Below are 19,683 nucleotides of genomic sequence, written 5' to 3' on the forward strand. Positions count from 1 at the left end.
TCGTTATCGCTTGGTGCTTCTTAGCAATACCTGCTACATCACCGCTGCTTTTATGCTTGCTTCTGGACATCCTGGGCTTAAAATAAAGATATTGTACTACTGTACTCTATACAGTGTTGTACAGTAAAGTACACAAAAGCACAACCACTTGTAGAGGATGCATGCAAGTGACAATGTACTCCAGACATGTGAACTAACTTATGTGATTGGACATGTAAACACACGTTCACATCTTTGAAAGTTCGCAACTTAAAGGTTCATATGAAGGAGACTTACTGTAATTGTAATCTCTGACAATCTTACTTAGCTAAAGTATCTTCTTCCCCTCAGTCATGTAGTCACTCTATCTTCATGTTAGTGTTTATTGGACCTGAAATTAACTTATTTATTCAGTTGTTCATAAAATTATTTTCTCTCTGTCCCCACTAAAATGTCAGCTCCTGGAAGTCAGAGAGTTTGTCTATTTTGTTTACAGTTAAATATCCCCAATACCTAAAATAAGTTCAGGCACACAATAACAAATAAAGTAAATAAAATAGAAAAATACATAGACTAGTTCATGGAATTTTCTAGAATTTTATGTATTTTCTAATGTAAAGTTCTTTTGATATGTTGATAAGACACAAATATGATAAAGTCATCTTACCAAGATGGAATTCATTTATTCCATCTTCAATGAAAGGAGGCTACAAGGATATCTATAGATAATACAAGTATTCAGTTTTCAAGTAGTCAGTTCGAGTAATCAGTTCAAGTCCCAAATTTTTCACCCAAAATTTACAGTCAGAAATACACTTTCATACTATTATTAAATCATTTACAGTCCATTGAGTATTTGTTTGCTTCAGTTGCCAATCATTTTCATCCCTTGGAAAAGACTGGATTTAACTGTGAACTTTTTCAGAAAATATGACCATTCAGCCACATCCCCAGAGATTTTGATTCAGTATATCTTGGATGGGACTGAGTGTCTATATTTTAAAACTTAACAGTTGATTTGTGGATACTACTGCACTAAGCATCATGAACCCCTTAACAAAAGATATTTTTCTTTATTCATCTTTTAGATAGAGTGGGTTAAAAATAGTAAAACTGGAAAAAAAAAGAAATGGTTTGTAAATAAAGTGAATAGTTAAGGAATATAAATTAAGCCGTTCATACACTGGTTAATTATTCCTTGAGTACAAAATAGTTAATTTTAATTCCTGTATGATTTTGCATGGCTCATACCTTCTTAGCCCTTTGTACTACTACATGGAAAATACTAGGAATTGGTGGCAAAGAGAAGAGAGAGAGAAATGAAAGACCATTATTAGTAAACCAACTGTAGTCAATGAATGCTCCTCTTTGACAGTGAAATATATTTCTTACTTTGCCTTCCAGTGAACTCACAGTTTCCAAAATTGACATTGAACTAATTTCTTCCTTGGTAATAAGACCCTTCTATGTTCCCAGCTAATTTGCTTGGTTCTTTCATAATGAAGTCTAGGAGACCTTGTCTTTCAAATTTATTTCTATCTGCAAGTTCTATAATTTCAGAAAGATACTTAAAACTTAGGGAAAATGTGCCTATTCATTCACTTACTTCAACTTAGCCTAAAGGAGTAATCTTAATATTCTTATTTATCTAAAGTGCAACTAATATTAAATATACTGAGATATATAATGAAAACTTCGCTCAAGTTTCCCATATTTCCACCCAACCCACCCTCCCCCCAAAAAAATATCTCACTTGGGTAAATTTGCTTGTATAAATTCACTACATAGTTTTCCATTGCCAACCTGATCTATTATGCTTTGGCTTCAAGCCAATATTTTATTTTCCCTGTAATGTATGCATAGAAACTTTGCAATTGTACCATGTTAAATTTCCATACACTCATAGTTTACCCAACTCTTTTTTTTTTCATACTCCTAATTCACTAGAGTGTTTGAAAGAGAGGAATGCAAAGTTAGAAAGAAAAAAAAGTAACAAAGATGAAAAGCATTTTATTTCACTCTCTGGAATCAAAATAATTCTGCCCATTCAGGTTAATGTATTTCTATCCCATGTTTGTGCTAAATTAGATTATTCCCACTTTGTTACTCATTTTGTATCCCAAAATATTTTGTTTTTTTAAAATTTGTTTTAGAAATAATTCATTTCTTTTTCTATAGAAAGTTTACAATGTTGAGGTTTTTTTCCTCTGGATTATGCCTACTAATAGTTCAGCTTGATTCACTTAAACAAATGTTTATTGTCCTTTTCTATGTACCTAACAACATACTAAATAGTATACAACAAGAGTATAATGAAGTCACTGTCCCAAAGAAACTTACATTTTAGTGAGAAATATAGACATGTAAACACATTAATTCAGTTCTATAGTGTAGAAAAAGATATATGCTCATATATCAATAGCATAAAGGCAGAGAAGTAGAAGCAGGGAAGCTAATTACTGAAATGAGAACGTTGAAGAAAAGAAAGCAACAAGCCAAGGGTAGATTCCTGAAAAGCCTACATTTGAATGGGCAAGAAGAAAGCAAAGAGCTTACAAACAGTCATAGAATAAACAATCATGTAGAAACCATGAGATAAGAAGAGAGATGTGCCAAAGGAGTGAATGAGGAAAGAGTGTAATTAAGGGGGCATAGCTCAATAGAGTCAAATACCATAGAGAATTTCTGCAAGACACGGCTTTATAGGTTCATATATTGTGGCAATATGAATGCAATTGATAGCCCTTTACTATCTAAAGAACTCTCTCCCAAACGGTGGAGACAGCATATTGTTCCAAGTTGGAGGAAAAATAAGACAACAAAGGTAAACTGTGGGATCATAGATGTTGACTAATCTTTCAAAAAGCTGAGTCAGGAAGGGGCAATAAAACAAACAGAAACCCATGGATGATATTCTCTACCTTAAGGCTGAGATGCAGAATCCAGAGTCTATCAATACTTCAGGAGAAATTACACTATAATTCCCTCCTGAAATGGTCTCCAAACTTCAATGAAAATATTTATGTACATAAATGGATTGTTCTGATAGTCCTGAGGAAAGAATGAGGGGATAAGGAGAAAGAAGAGAGACCTGAAGTATTGTACTTCAGCTTTTTGCTGCCTCACATTGAGAAAGGGCATCCCTCTATCATGTGAATTAGCACCCCAATGTCCAGACAGAGCAAGGAGGCTGACACACAGCAGAGTTTAGGGAAGCAGGAAAGGACACCTGATTCAGAAAAACTCTTCAGAAAGGAAAACGTCAAGACAAGCAGCAAACAAAATGATTTGCTTAATCTTGATGGCTGATAATACTGACATGGAGAAGAAAAGTACTTGTACTACATTATGCATCTCTTTAATATCTTTGTCTTTCCCACAAAATGTTGAATACTTATGGTCATGGATCTTTTATTTATCTCTGTACCTCCAGTATTTTTACATGATAAGAAGGTGAATATAAGAATTTTTTTAACAACTTTATGGAACATAATTGTTTTACAATGATGTGTTAGTTATAATTGCTTTATAATGCTATATAATTAGTTACAATGTTGTGTTTAGTTGCTTTACAATGTTGTGGGGTTTTTTTTAACATCTTTTTTGGTGTAGAATTGCTTTACAATGTGAATCAGCTATATGTATACATATATCCCCATATCCCCTCCCACTTGCATCTCCCTCCCACCCTCCCTATCTCACCCTTCTAGCGCTGAGCTGATCTCCCTGAGCTATGCAGGTTCTTCCCACCAGCTATCTATTTTACATTTGGTAGTGTACATATGTCAATACTACTCTCTCAAATCGTCCCAGCTTACCCTTCCCTTGCTCCATGTCCTCAAGTCCATTCTCTACTTCTGCGTCTTTATTCCTGTCCTGCCCCTAGGTTCATCAGAACTTTTTTTTTTTTTAGTTTTTCTTTATTGCTAGTATTTAAAATTCTTATTGGTGAGCTAATAGGATGTTACCCTTAAAAATAATCTAACTTGCATATTGTTATTAATACAATGACATCTTGTGGTAGAGTATTGGAAAGATAAATCAAATTAATAATTATTTTAAAGGATAAAAAATGTCCTTGAAAAATAAATCTTGCTGAAGTTGGCTGATGTATTGTGATAACTGGTGACATTAACCAAACTTTGACTAAAAACAGTAAGAAACATAGAATGAAAAAATACTTAAATATTGCTTATGGTTTGAGGAAATAATAACAGAGATAACACTGATTGTTTATTACATGTCAAGCACTTTTTGAACTTTGCACTTAATAATTTTTATAATCATCACAATAACCTGAGACAGATACTAATTTATCCCCATTTACAAAAGAGGTAATAAAAGCACAGAGTAGTCAAGAAACATATTCAAGTCTGTGAGACTAATAAGCAATGGAGCAAAAATCAAACTCAAGTAATTTAGCTCCAAAGCCTACAAAATTAAACAGTATACCAATAGAGTTAAAAACATGGATATAAATTAATAAATTAATTCAATTAAAAAAATTAGAAATTAATTTGAGGGTACATACTGGCAATATTCAATCATGAATTATATGCAATTGTTTATGTCAAATACTAGTTTTAAAAGTGTGTTAGTTAAGGTTGTATGTCTCTGTCCATATAAATATGAGAGAGAGAGAGAGAGAGATTGAGATTTATTATAAGCAGTTGTCTCATTTGATTATGGAGACTGAGAAGTTTTAAGATCAGCAGTCCACAAACTGGAAACACAGGAATGTCAATATGTAGTTCCAATACAAGGCCAAAGGCTTGAGAACCAGGAGAGCTGATGTTATAAGATTTAGTCTGTAAACTGGCAGGTTTGAGACTGAAGAATAGCTGATATTTCAGTCTGAGTCTAAAGGTCAAAAAATTACCAATGTCCCAACCCATTTAGTCAGATGGGTTGGAATTTCTTCAGGAGGAATTTCTTCTTACTTAGCTTTTTTGTTCTATTCAGTCCTTCTAGCGATGGCTGAGACAGCCCCACTTTAGGGAGGAAAATCTGCATTAGTCAACTGATTCAAGTGTTAATCTCATTCAGAAGCATCCTCACAGACACACCCAGAATAATGTTTGGCCAAATATCTGGGGACCTTGTTGGCCCAGTTAAGTTGAAACATGAAATTAATCATCACTGACCTAACCCATGTCAACTTGGCAACGATTTGCACCAGTTAAACTACAAGGAAAGACAATAACAAGGTCATAATTCTCCCTAACATGATATAATGATCCTGTATACAGCTGAAAACTTACTAATCCTTTCCCCACAAGAGGAGAAAAAAGTCCTTGAATATTATTATTCTTCTCCTTGATATCACATAACTTAAATATTATGATGTAAAGTTAATATGCCTTTTGTTACATGATAAAACATTGAGAGGAAAGAAAATAAAGATATTTGCCATATGTTACATACATATACATATATTTGTATACCTAGACACACACACACAAAATATTCATAACAAAATAATGAGGACATACTCATGACAATTATAGTCCTTGTTTCCATAACTTGTTACATGGTTATAGCTGGTATTTATAACTCTAGCTTCTCCCACTACCCATTCTGTATTCTCTTTGCCTTCAGCAAGTACATCATCTCACTGTGGTTCTTTACTTGGTGGGGTGACCAATAAGTTCACCCTGAAAGGTCTCGGCAATTAGTAGTCCGCCTGGATTGGGTTTTTTCTTAAATTAATTTATTTTATTTTAGTTTTGGCTGCATTGAGTCTTTGTTGCTGCGTGCGGGCTTTCTTTAGTTACGGATAGTGGGGGCTACTCTTCGGTGCAGTGCATGGGCTTCTCATTGTGGTGGATTCTCTTGTTGTAGAGCATGGGCTCTAGGCATACAGGCTCAGTAGTTGTAGTTCATGGGCTCTAGAGTGCAGGCTCAGTAGTTTTGGTGCACGGGCTTAGTTGCTCTGCGGCATGTGGGATCTTCCCGGACCAGGGCTCAAACCTGTGTCCCCTGCATTGGCAGGCGAATTCTTAACCACTGCTCCACCAGGGAAGCCCAGATTGGGTTGTTGTAGTTTTCCACTTACCTTAATCATAGGGCAAAGTAAAACTAAAAAATGCACTAAAAGAAGCCCTCAAGGATCTCCTATATACTAGACATACTCCATTGTGGAGTAGTAGTCCAAATTCCCCTTCATAGTCAGGATCAATCACCGAGCCAGCACAGCAACTCCCTTCTTCGCCTGTTGATTCAAAAGCATGAGGGCCCCAAAGTGGCTGGACCAAAGTCTTAAATCTAGTTCAACGGAATCATTGCTGTGTCTCCTGGTGCAATCATTCCTCTTTTGGAGCTAGACCTCTAGGCTAGCAGAGCTTAAGGTTGCAGGAATAGGAAGCAAAATCTTGTTTGTGGGGCAGTAGGGGTTATAGTGAGTGGTGCTACTCCCACTTCCACTTCTGATTTCTCGACCTATGAATCCCAGCTATAGGAGAAACAGCACCATATATTGGAAGCTGATTAAGAGCATATACATCCTTCTGAAGAACCTTGCCCCAGCCCTGCAAGGTATTGCCACATAGCTGGTACTATAATTGAGTCTTCAAGAGCCCATTCCACTGTTCTATCAAGCCAGCTGCATCAGGATGGTGGGGAACATAGTAACACCAGTGAATTCCATGAGCATAGGCCCATTGCTGCATTTCTTTTGCTGTGAAATGAGTCCCTTAATAGGAACAATGCTGTGTAGGGTATCATGATGATGGATAAGGAATTTTGTAAGTTCCACATGGCAGTTTTGGAAGAAGCATTGAATGCAAGGAAAGCAAATCCATATGAAGAGTATCTATTGCAGTAAGAACAAAACATTGCCTCTTTCATGATGGAAACAGTTCAATGTAATCAACCTGCCACCAAGCAGCTGGCTGATTACCCTGGGGAATGGTGCAATATGGAAACTTTGGTGCTGACAGATTGATCACTCAGCAGTATCCTTAGTTAAGTTGACCTCGGTGTGAGAAAGTTCATGTTGCTGGGCCCATGACCTTGCCACCATGACCACTTTGTTCATGTGATTATTTGGGCAGTGATGGGATGACTGGGGAAAGAGGTTGCCTGGTATCCTATCCCTTCTCTGTGAAGTTACTATTTGATGAGCATTCACATAAGACACAAATATCTTCACATTTTTTTGCTCACTTAGAGAAGTCTATCCACATATCTCTTCCTCAAATTTCCTTGCAACTAATTTTCCAGTCACGTTCCTTACAAGTCCCTGATCATCCAGCCAAACCATTGGCCATAGCCTATGAATTGGTATATAATTGTGCATCTGGCCATTTCTTGTTCTAAGCAAAATGAAAAACCAGACTTATTGCTCAAAGTTCTGCCTACTGGGAAGATTTCCCTTCATCATAGTCCTTAGGGCTATCCAGAAAGTGTCTATAATGCTACAGCTGTCTACTTTTGGGCGGTACCTGCATACTGTACAAAACCATCAGTAAACCAGGCCTGTATCTTCTTTCCTCCTGTCAACTGATCATAGTGAACTCTCCTTGAGACCGTAGGTGCAAACTGAAAGAGAGAAAGAAATGTAGCAAGAGAAGGGACCAAGGGCATTTGGACCACTTCTTCATGTAACTTACTTGTGCCTTTAGGTCCTGCTTGGGCGTGATATCATATACACCTCTTCCATTTTATGATGGAAGGCTGCTGTGCATGCCTGACTAAATTTTGACAATGGGCTGGAGAGTTGATATATCCCAGAGGTAAGACACTGAACGTGTATTGCTGGCTTTGCCAGCTGAAAGCAAATAGCTTCTGAAAATCTTTATTGACAGGGATGACAAATAAGGCATTTTCCAGATAATAGTTGCATGCCAGGTACAAGGTGATGTATTAATTCACTCAAGCAATGAAATCATATCTCATATAGCAGCTGCAATTGGAGTCACCACCTGGTTAAGCTTATGAAAATCTACTGTTATTCTTCCAAGATCCATATGTCTTTGGCACAGGCCAAAAGACAATATGAATGAGGATGTAATAAGAATCACCACCTCTGCATATTTCAAGTCCTTCAGTATGACAGTAATCTTTCTGAAATCCCTCCAGAAAAGTCATATTGCTATGGGTTTGCTATTTTCTTAGGTAGAGTCAGTTCTAGTGGCTTCTCCTTGTCCTTTCCCAACATAATAGCCCTCACTCTACATGTCAGGGAGACAATGTGGAGATTCTGCAAGTGACTAAGTACGTCTATTCCAATTATGCATTCTGGAACTGGGAAAATAACACAGGATGGATTCAGGGGCCCACAGAGCCACTGTGAGACAGATTTGAGCTAAAACTCCATTGTTCACCTGACCGCTATAACCTCTTCTGACTTTAGAGCTATAGTGATGTTTTGGGTCTCCTGGAATCAAGGTCCGTTCAGAGCCAGTGTCCTGTAGTCCCTGAAAGAACTGAGTATTTCCTTTCCCCAATGCACAGTTCCACTGGTAAAAGTCCATAGGTCCCTTTGGAAAAGGAAGAAATCTTAATATACATTTATGGTAGTGTACTGGGGTCTTTCCTCAAAGAAGACCCAGTCTTCCCTTCATTCAAGGGTTCCTGGGTCTATAAACTGGCTGAAATCTGGGAATTAAGGGACCATGACTCTCTGTTTTTATGATTCAGGTTAGACTTGTGTTCACTTGACTTCAAATTTTTCTGGTTCTACAGATCAAGTAACAGTTGAATAGGCTTCCTGTCTATTCTACTTCTAGGAATACCATGATCAACTAACACCATAGGTCTGCACTAGTCAGACTATTCTGATTGCTGCTTTGACTCTGCTGTCCATTGCAGTAACCAGTCACATCTTGCCTTTGGTGGTTTAAAGCCAGCACTTGACCCCTGCTACCCTAGGACCCAATTACTACCATTGCATTTAAGTTTCTCAATTCAGTGACTGCAGTTCCAACTGTGAGATCTGTGAAGAACAATCACAGAACTCTTTAAGGATATGAGGCTCCTCTCACAAATTTATTTCTCATAGTTGTGGTGAAAGGTATGTCCTCTGGACCTACCCAATGTGGATGAGTAGGTCTTAAATGACAAATCCACCCTAATATTCTAATTTCCCTAAACCTCTGAATCCTTTTCTCTGCACTAAACCAACAAAGGTTCCAACTTGCTCACTGTGGGCCAGGTTTTGGTCCATATTTCAGTCAAACAACCAAAAGATCTGTTAGAAGGGGCTTCCCTGGTGGCGCAGTGGTTGAGAGTCTGTGGGACATGGGCTCGTGCCCCGGTCCGGGAAGATCCCACATGCCGCAGAGCGACTGGACCTGTGAGCCATGGCCACTGAGCCTGCGTGTCCAGAGCCTGTGCTCCACAACGGGAGAGGCCACAACAGTGAGAGGACCGCATACCGCAAAAAAAAAAAAAAAAAAAATCTCTTAGAGCCCTTTCTAAATTCCTGAGCTACATTAAATGCAGAATCTCTGCCATGTCAATAAATTTTGCCTGATCCAACTTTGTGTTCTTTCCACCATTATCCCACACCCTCAGTAGGCATTCCTACACATGTCCTCTGGATTTCAGTCTATATAAATTAGAAAACTCAAGTAGTTCTTTTGTAGTATAATGCACCTCCTCATGTACTTTGTACCTCACCTTTGGAGGACTGTTAGGATGTGAGTCTAATTATAAGACTAGAAGCATAGTGGAGTGATGCCAGTGGGTCCCAAGGACAATCAGTATGGTCTTGTATAGTATCTACCTGAAGGAATGCCATTATTGTTTCCCCAGGCAATATAGGGTTAATTCTCTCAGAGGAGGGTGGAGAGGCACTGGGGGGTAGGAAGGCCTCTTCCATTGGTAAGGAAAACTCATCAGAACTTAGGGACTCAATATCTCCAGCTTCATCAGAGTCTTCCCACATGTCCCTATTCCAACTTTCAGGACCCCATTTCTCCCCAGTCTGTGGATCACTTTAAGGGTAGACACACTGTGTGGCTGGGAGTTCAACTCTCATTGAAATTAGGTCAGGCAAGAATGAGATTCTGAATTGGATTTTCAGCAACCTAAGGGATGACGATGTTGACCTTTTCTGACCCTTGTGACTTCAATCAAATAAAGCTTGGACTCTGTCAACCTTTGCCCCAATTCTAAGCTGAATTCTCCTATGCTCCAGCCCTTTCATGAATATGCATGCACCACCCAAGCCCCTTCATGAGTATGCATGTACCCTTAGCTTAAAACTTCCCCAATTTTGCTGTTCGGGATATAGTGCTTTGGGAAAGATCCCTGGTGTTCTCCTTACTTGTTGCAAGCACAATACTATATCCTTGCTTCTCCTGATCTTTAGCTTGGTTGTATCTTTTGACTTGACACCTACAAGAGAAGAACCCAGTTTTTGGGTAACACTATGGTGATACTTTATATATTTCTATTGCCAGATCATGTCATATACTATCAGTTTTCTCCTTACTACTAGAAATAGAATCATTAGCATCTTTAAATCTAATCAGATTAGAGAGCCAATTCCAGAAACTCTAGAGCCAATCAGAAAACTCTTCCTTGAAACTGTATTTTTCTAGAACCATCTTAGATGCTAAAACCAATAGGGTGTGTGTGTCTGTGTAAATGTATAGAATTGGCACATATAGTTATGGAGGCTCTGAATTTCCATTACCTGTAGTCAGCAAGGTGGAGACCCAAGAAAGCTGATATCTGTGTCCACAGGCCTGAAAACCAGAAGAGCCAATGAAATAAGTTCCAGTCTGAAATCTGACAGGCCTGTGACCCAAGGAGAGAGATGTTTCATTTTAAGTCTGAAGTCCATAAAAGCCCAAGTCCCAGCAGGAGGAGTTCTCTCTTACTTAGCCTTTTGGTTTTGTTTTATTCAGGTCTTCTATTGATTAGATGAGGCCCATACACATTAGGGAAGGCAATCTACTTTACTTAGTCTTCTGATTCAAATGTTAATCTTGTCCAGAAACAGCTTCACGGACATACCCAGAATAATGTTTGACCAAGTGTCTGGGCACCCTGTGACACGGTCAAGTTGACACATAAAATGAACCATCACAGATCGTAAATATTCATTTGTTTAGTTTCAGATAAAAATAATCATGAGATAGTCTAACACTTTCTTCTTGTACCACAATAAAATATCTTGTAGTGTAGTGTAAAACTATTACACTATGCTAGACTGCTGCTCAACAATTGTCAAAATAATGACCACAACAATGTTATTGATGAAGTAGCAGGCAGAGCAACTGAGAAAAATAGTAATTGGAAATTAGTAAAAATTAACATGTGTGTTGAAAGCACATACTAGAAAATAAGTCATGTTTCATCACTGCATGAGGGAAAACATAATGATGTGAAGAATTTTTCATATAAAAAGAAATAAATCATTGTATTACAGAGAATGCATAGAGTAGAGAATGTAGGGGAAAAAATAACATGCATAGTTTTAAAATCTAGATTAGAAAGTTTGTGCAATAACCTGACTTAATGGGAAAATGTGGGGAACTTTAATTGCTTGAAAAAAACTGGTACTAGAAATGCTAGGTAACCTAAATGAATCTCATCATTCATTTTGGGAGAATTTCTTTAAATATGTAAGGCCCATTTATTGAGATGTCATTGAACACGGAAGAGCAAAATAAATTAAAGGTGGTGGGGGCAGTGGACAAAAGATAAGCTAGGCTAAAAAAGCACCAAAAAAAAAAAAAAAGAGAAAAAATATAAAGTAAAAGAGACCTATTAAAAAGGGAAAATAGGGCTTCCCTGGTGGCGCAGTGGTTGAGAGTCCGCCTGCCGATGTAGGGGACACGGGTTCGTGCCCCAGTCTGGGAGGATCCCACATGCCGTGGAGCAGCTGGGCCCGTGAGCCATGGCCGCTGAGCCTGCGTGTCTGGTGCCTGTGCTCCGCAATGGGAGGGGCCACAACAGTGAGAAGCCCGCGAGACCCCCCCCCCAAAAAAAGGGAAAATAATGTGTATGCATATAGCTTAGAATAAACATGAAATAATACTATTAGACAAAGCATTGATGAAATTATTCTAATCTCTAATTTTGGCTATTTGACTCATTTATTAATTTGAGCAGGAATTACATTAAATACAGTGGGGAAGTAAAAGTTGTAGAATGTGTTATTTTGGCCCTCATTACTTTTTTATTCCAGAAAGTGAAATAATAAATAAATAAATAAATAAATAAATAAATAAATATTCACATGCATAATTAGAGGTGTTGGTAGTAGTGGTGAATACTAAGCATATTAATTTGGAGCGGGAGTTAATTTGTGAAAAGAAAATACTTTAAGAATGAGAGAATTCAAGGATGAGTTAGCTGAGAGAAGGGGTCAGAAATTATAGCATATGATTATAAATCTCATTTTAAAGCAGTCAGCTGAATATGAGACAATTCATCCTTAACATATTCCTATATCCAACATACACTTTAAGCTAAACTGTTAGGAAGAAAGATTTCCTTGGTGCTGCCAGCATAAATTAGACTTTAAGATAAAATAGACAAATAAATGTTTTCTTATTTCTCATCAGCTGAATATTGGAATTCCTCCACTTATTAGGGTCACCAAACAGATCTAAAAAGGAAAAAATAATTAAATAAAATTATGGCTCAGTGGAAGAGAGGATTAGTACACTGGTTTTTAGTCAGATTAAAATGTCTACAATTAATCATGGAAAATCCTCCTCCAACTCCTTTATTGGGTGACTTAGAAGGCTGCAAGATTGAGGGAGCCCCAGAATAAAATAGTTTTACAGCTGTTCTAGACTGTGATGTAAGCTTCCCTGCTGCTTCTGCTCAGGTTATATGACTTAGAAGATCCAATGTTACTGGAGGAATGCATAATAGCTAGAAGTTTTTGTAAAGTCCTCAGCAAGCCTTGATAGAAGTCACAAATCTGACTCCCAGGGTTTTGGAAACAGAACACATCTCCTGATCCAAAGCAATACTATTTAAATAGCAGTTCCTGGTATGCTTCTGGGACCCATTAAAAACTAAGCATCTGGCTAGAGGACACTGACTATGAAGTCAATTGTCTTTCTTAAGTTGGATATTTGCAGGATCAATATATCATAAGGTAAAATGGATACAAAAATATCACTCTACAATGGTAAGAATATATTTGACATTTGTCCCAATCAATTCCAAATAGCACAAGTAAACTACACAAAGAGGTGGACCCAGACACCCATTTTACTTACCTCGGTTGTGCCAATGCCTGTCCTTCAACTCAATGCTTTTTGCTTGGTGGAAGTTTTCATGTGACCAGTAGGCAGGAAGGGGAAAAAAAAAGAAAAAAGAAAAACAGTCCTGGTTTAGTGATATATATTTGCTCGAAATGTAGGTATTTGCTAAAAATGAAATATCGTCACACTAGAGCCTCACTCAGTGGTGTTCCTAATGGACAGTGAGGAGTGGAAATAATTCAAATGAACAGAGATACATACAAGCAGTGTATGTGGCGCTTCCACTTTGTATGGAGGAGGAACTAGCCTGAGATAAGAAAATAGAAAATTCAAGGGCAATAATAAATGGTTTGGCTGATGGATCAGACATCTAACTAGCAGATCATACAAAAAGAGTTCTGGACAAAAAACAAGTGAATTGACCTGTAGAAGTGAGTAAAATTTCTGTGGATCTTTTCGTCTCAGTATCAAATCCCACCAGAGAGCATCCACTGGAGAAGAAGCACTCAACAACCAGGTAGATGAGATTTATTTCTCAGTGACCTTCAGTTAACTCTATTCTTAGATATGCTGATGTTTTGCAAGGGGCTGCAAATGGAGTAGCATGGTAACAAGGATAGAGGCCATGTAAGTGTTCAACAGAATGGCTTCTCTGACACCAAGACTGATTTAACTACTGCTGCTGTTGAGTGTTCATCTGGCCAGTAGCAATGAATGATGCCAATCCCTTCATATGATAACATCTTGTCAAAAAAACAGCCTGTGATTTAGAGGAAAGTTAATTACATCTGTCTCCTTCAATCCTGGATGATTCAGTGATTCATCTTTATTGGAAGTGACACTTTCTCTAGATATAGTTCTCTGCCTATAATTTCTCTGCAAATTATAAATTCACTGGCTTAGAGAATTCCTGACTTACATTCATGGGATACCATATGATAAAATCACCAACCAAGGGAGACATCTCATGATGAAGGAGATGCAAAACTGTGCATGACCACAGGATCCAATTATTTTGTACATCCTCATTCAGAAGTACTCATTCTAATAAAATAGTGAAATAGCCTATTAAAGACCCAAGTAAAGCTCCAGTTTAGATATGACACACTCTGTGAGATTGGACTGCAGTCCTCATAATGCAGTTTATACATGAATAAACAACAAATATATGATGTGTTTCTAATACTATAATACACAGGTTTGGGGGAAATGGGCTGAAACGGGATTATTTCCTTGCATCATCACTCTCTCTCAGTGAACAAACTTATTATTTGTGCTTCTCATTTGCAAAATCATGGGTCTCATTGGATTAAAGATCCTGAGAGAGGCTGTATTTTTCAGGGGAGCCTGTAAGGACACAGGAAGCTTCAGTGAACCTAAAGCTATTACCTAACTGATTAACTACTACCTGGCACTTACAGACCAGCAGACCAAGAAAAGAATTACTCTGCTGAAAGAGTTAATTGAATGTGTGGAGCTAGTGTTGCCGCAACACAATGGGGACCAAGATGAGTAGGCTAAAAATTCAGTGAATTCATCAAGATTTCTCTGTTAGTCTTTGCCTGATGATAACAATGAGCTGACATGGGCAAGGTAACTAAGAGCTTGGACTGTACAGCTTAGTGCAGTTGAGGTACTGAAAAAATTACGCAAAATCCAAGAAAGGGATGATGAGTATCAATTAGGGCTTTGAGACAAATTGCAATAATAGGGATTGTAGTTTGCTCCAATAACCACAATAGTTAAGTTTGTCTTTGAGAGATTCCTGCAATTTAAAGCTCATATGGCAGAGATTTATTGATGGAAGCATAGATTGTGGCAGGCATTTTTGCTGTACCTATCACATCCTTTCAGCTTACCATGATTTTAGCTGTATTTGGCAGCTGGTCCTGTAATGTCAGTTTCTTCCAAACTAAAATGAATACTGTGGACTTTTCCAATTTTTTCCTCAGCACCTTCTCCAAAACCACAGGATACAAGCTCACCCAAGAAAAGCCCAAAATTGATGAGGGAAAATAACAGTGTTGTAGTTAACCCTCAATTAATGGGCAAAAGGAGCTGGTGGATGAATGTCCCAGCCTTCTGCCTTTTGGAAAGACAGTGTGGAAATTATTCTATATATTTAAGATCCTCAAAAAATTTAGCCCCAACTGTTTAAAGCAATATTTCAATAATGTATCATTATTTTTTCTTTTCTTTATTAGCTGTGTCACTCTGCCTACTTCCTGCTCTATCTTTGAAATCATCATGCAAATAAACTACCTACATCCCAGTCATTGTGTTAGGCACTACTATCAGGGGACTCCAAACTGAGAAAGGCAGAGAATATCTTATTTGCCATTGTATTTCCAGTTTTCTAAAAATCAATTCCTGGTATATGGTAGTACCCAGTGGTTATTTATTTTCAAATACTAAAGATTATTGACCATAGGGGAAACAAATATTTAAGAGACCAAATAGTCTGACTAGAGTGGAAACAATAAAAACATTGTCTACATGTGTCCCTAAATTTTTTTCTGAACAGAGCAGAAATTAGAAGGATATAAAAACTGAGATAAATATAATTAGATGATAGATAGGGTACTGAATAAAAGTCCCCAAAAAACAAGAGAAAAAGAAAGGGAAGGTAGTAACAGTCCTAAAGAATTGGAAAAAATAGTGATTAAAATGTTACTCTTTAATCTCTCACCTCACCACCACTCTCTAATTTCTATTTGATTCATATGCCCGTATAATTACTCTATTCCTATGCACATCACTTTGCTGTTATTGACTTTGTTTTCCCTTGCAATATCCCAATGTGACTTTCATAGCTCTAGTTTTATATTGATATCAATTTCTAGTTCAAGTTTACAATGAGACTGTCTGAACTACAAATCTTAATTTATGAAAAAGCAAGTTTTCTTGGTGTAACTGTGGCTATAGCAGTGTGGTCCCATATCCTGCTTCCCACTCAGCAGTGTAGAACAGCAGAATTCCACAAGAACATTGGCATTTCTCTCTCTCTCTAAAAAAAAAAAAAAAATTATATATATATATATATATATGAAGAAAATGATTGCTAAAGATACTTCATAGCAAAATAATATTTTTCAATTTTAATAGTGGATCTTTATCTGTATAACTATAAGTATTAAATAATATTGAATTTCCTTTTTATAAACAAGTGATTCTTTAAAGCAATTAGTTGAGAAAATTTGAATTTCACAGCTTAAGGAAGTTTTACTTGGACTCATGAGACAGCTATACATAATTTTATTGAATCTTTGTTATATTCCATGAATATTATAACTAATATGAATGTGATGCATCATCTTTGATATGGTATTTTAAAAGAATTACAGAAAATTTGATGTTCACGTGTGTAGTAAAGTTTAATGCTTAAGAACATATTGATAATTATATTATATACATATGTATTTAATTTATATGTGCAGAAAATACCCAGCAAAAATACCAATATTATGCTAGAATTTTAACAACAACAACAAAAACCTGGTGAATTCCTTGAGCTATTCTTGACCTAAAACAGATTCTTTTTAAGCAAAATTGTATATGCTTTATGGTGGTTGGCTGGAAAATTCAAAATCTCTTTGTTCAAAAATTGGTTCATCATTGTTTCACAGCTACAAATTTTCCTGTCTATACTATTGTCAGGTCAAGAGACTTTGTATTTTATTTTTCTCTTTTTTTGCTAAGCAAGGATGACCGATTAAGGATGTTAGAAAGAAAATGTTTTCCTTCTAGAATTTAATTAGTTTGACTTTAACTCAAGAAAAGAGATTCTGCTAGCTGTCAGCTACTACTTGGATAACTAGCTAATTAAAGCTCCAAGGAAACCTATTAAAATTGTTCAAAAGTCAAGTCCCCTTTAAAAAATCTCTAACTTTGCCATACGAGTGATGGTGATATTATTGTTCACATATCTTGTTTATTGCATTTGTGTTGAAAATGAGCCAGGATATACCATCTATTTAGCTCTCCCCTTTTTTTCCTTTTTGTAAAATGCTTTGAAATGCATCAACATTTGATATACAGCATTTTTATTAGGCTGAAATATATCGTGATAAAACAGATGTAAGAGCAATTTAAAGTCCCTTTCTCTGGGACAGTTGCCAAGATATTCCATTTTGTGTATGTGTGCTTTCAGAACACTAGTTATTACACTAATAAAAAATCCTGTTAAAATAGAAAATGGAAATTATTTACCTATTTTTCTTATTCAAGGCACTATCAATTTAATAATTTGGATCTCCTGGGCTCAGAGAGGAGGCAATATCTAGAGTGAGATTTTTAAGCTTGAGACTTGTTAAGGAAATAAAATGATTTGCTGTCCATGACATTTGTACATTTTAGAGTATAGAGTTTGTCCTCTAATAGATGTCTCTGGTTTCCCCCTTGAGAAATAATGTGACAGTCTCCATAGAAAAATAAAAACATAGCTCTAGGTAAATTCACACACACACATATGTATCCTTTCCATTTTTTTCCTATTTCTACTAGTTCTGCTCTATGTTGTGGTATCTGCTTTCTACCTGGGGACATTGACTATGAGTCTTAGTCTTTGTACATGCATGTGCTCAAAGATTAATTTTTTTTTACAGTTTTAACTTCACTGTTTTAATACCATGAAATACTACAAAACATTGTACAAGTATACTCTTTACTACATGAAGATGGAATAATACATTTGTGTTTTTACCAGAATCTGTATCACCCAGTACTAGCCACTGTACCAATGGCTTTCCATAGTGACCTTCTACTACTCTTACAAAGTTTTATCATGAATAAAAAAGCTATAAATTGATTTCTATGAGAAGCTTTCCTTTCTCCAATATTTTCTGCAGGGTGATAGCTATGACTTTGAGATATTGCAGCTCTCTTTCCCTCTGAACTTACCACATGGGCTGCATTGTCTCTGGAAAGCAAGTCAGCTCAAAATTCATAAACTAACACACTAAAGAAGGCGGCTGTAAAACCCTTTCTGGCAGGAGAAATTCACTTCTATTTAGAATGACACCTGGAATCCAGTGCTTAGTGTTTTAGCAATAGAAATGCCAATATAATTTCTGGAAAAGATAATCAAACTGTCCCTAGGAATGCTGGCCAAAATTTTACTTGTTTATAACTCCATGTAAATCAATGCTTTATTCCTAGTATAGTAACAAGTACCAAGTAGCAACTTCATAAACATTGGTTAATAAAGTGGTCTAGCCTCTATGGCATCGCCAAATGAATGCTTCATATTTCATTTTATAACTGGTATGAAGGATAGCATAGGCTTCTAATTTAAGAGGGCTAAATCTGGGAGTCAGTGGTTACAAATTATATATTGATAACAGTATTTATATATATAAATTTTTTGAGAAGAGAGACAATCTTCTCTAGATTCTTAATAAAAGCTTTATTATTTAGAAATTTTTATTGTTTTAGAGCATTATTTCTTTGCATTAAAAGCCCTCTTCACAGTTGCCTAATTGGAAAGAGATAATATGCATTTTATTCACCAAATCAAAAGATGGGAGAGGCCAGCTAGTGGCCATAGGGAGGACTGGAACCAGAGACTTAAACTTTATTCTCTCTCTGTCATATCACCCTAGCCTTTCACTCTGTGAGTTAGCTTGTACCAGAAGCTCTGAGTTTAACTCTTTATAGACTTACATCCAATAAAAGGAAAAAAAAGCCCTTTCCCTCCTACAACATTGTTTTTAATCCCAGAGAAGGTTTCTGTTAGTCCAGTCTCGATCATTTACACCATGTGCAAGAATGTCTAGGGAGTTTGATACATGAAGAAAGATACTGGTCAGGTAAAATCATAAATGTTCTAAACACAGCCCAATACATATTAACTGACTATTTGAAATGATGAATATAAGAGAAGGAATTTTCTGTATTAAAGGATTCAAATTGCTAAGATAAGTGAAGTTCAAACAGTCTGAAAGAATAAGTGTAAGACGATAGTGAAACACAAAATATAGATATCTACATACAGTTGGCAACTCAGATCTGGAAATTGGATTGTAGTCATCAGCATAAGGATCGTTTCTAGTAACATGAATAGGAGTGGCATGCAAAAAAATCCACAGACTGATGATGGGGGAACATACAGCATAATGAGGATTAACAAAGAAAACACATGTGGTTAAAGAAATAAGAGAATCAAGAGAGTGTACTGTCAACAAAAGTCAAGGGTAAAGTGAGTTTCTGGAAGGCAAAATCATAAAGAGTTGCCAAATACTACTTCAAGAGCATTCTCTATACTTGAAGACTAAGCAAAGTTCATTAGATTTGTTTACTAGTGAGCTTGTAAAAAGGTTATTTTGTTAGTGAGTGTGGGGGAAAAATTGAGTGGAGTGAATGAGTACTTTTACAAAGTAATATGTGTGTATGGTGGTGGTAAAAAAACAAAACAAAACTTTTTTCCCCTGAAATTATAGAGTTATCAAGAAAAACTGGTGAAGGGGAGGAAATTTAAAAATATATTAGGGCAGAGAAATGGTAAGTAGAAGAGAGAAGATTCCAGTGAAAA

General features: G+C 36.6%; 1 pseudogene; it reads right to left on the reverse strand.

Moving 5' to 3' along the window:
* Window positions 1-5,480: 5,480 nt before the first annotated feature.
* The window catches only part of LOC114897926, a 51,001-nt pseudogene continuing 36,798 nt past the window's right edge, over window positions 5,481-19,683 (reverse strand).

Source organism: Monodon monoceros, unplaced genomic scaffold (genome assembly GCF_005190385.1).
Source record: "Monodon monoceros isolate NGI ecotype Baffin Bay Population unplaced genomic scaffold, NGI_Narwhal_1 Super_Scaffold_18, whole genome shotgun sequence".
Classification (NCBI taxonomy): Eukaryota; Metazoa; Chordata; class Mammalia; order Artiodactyla; family Monodontidae; genus Monodon; species Monodon monoceros.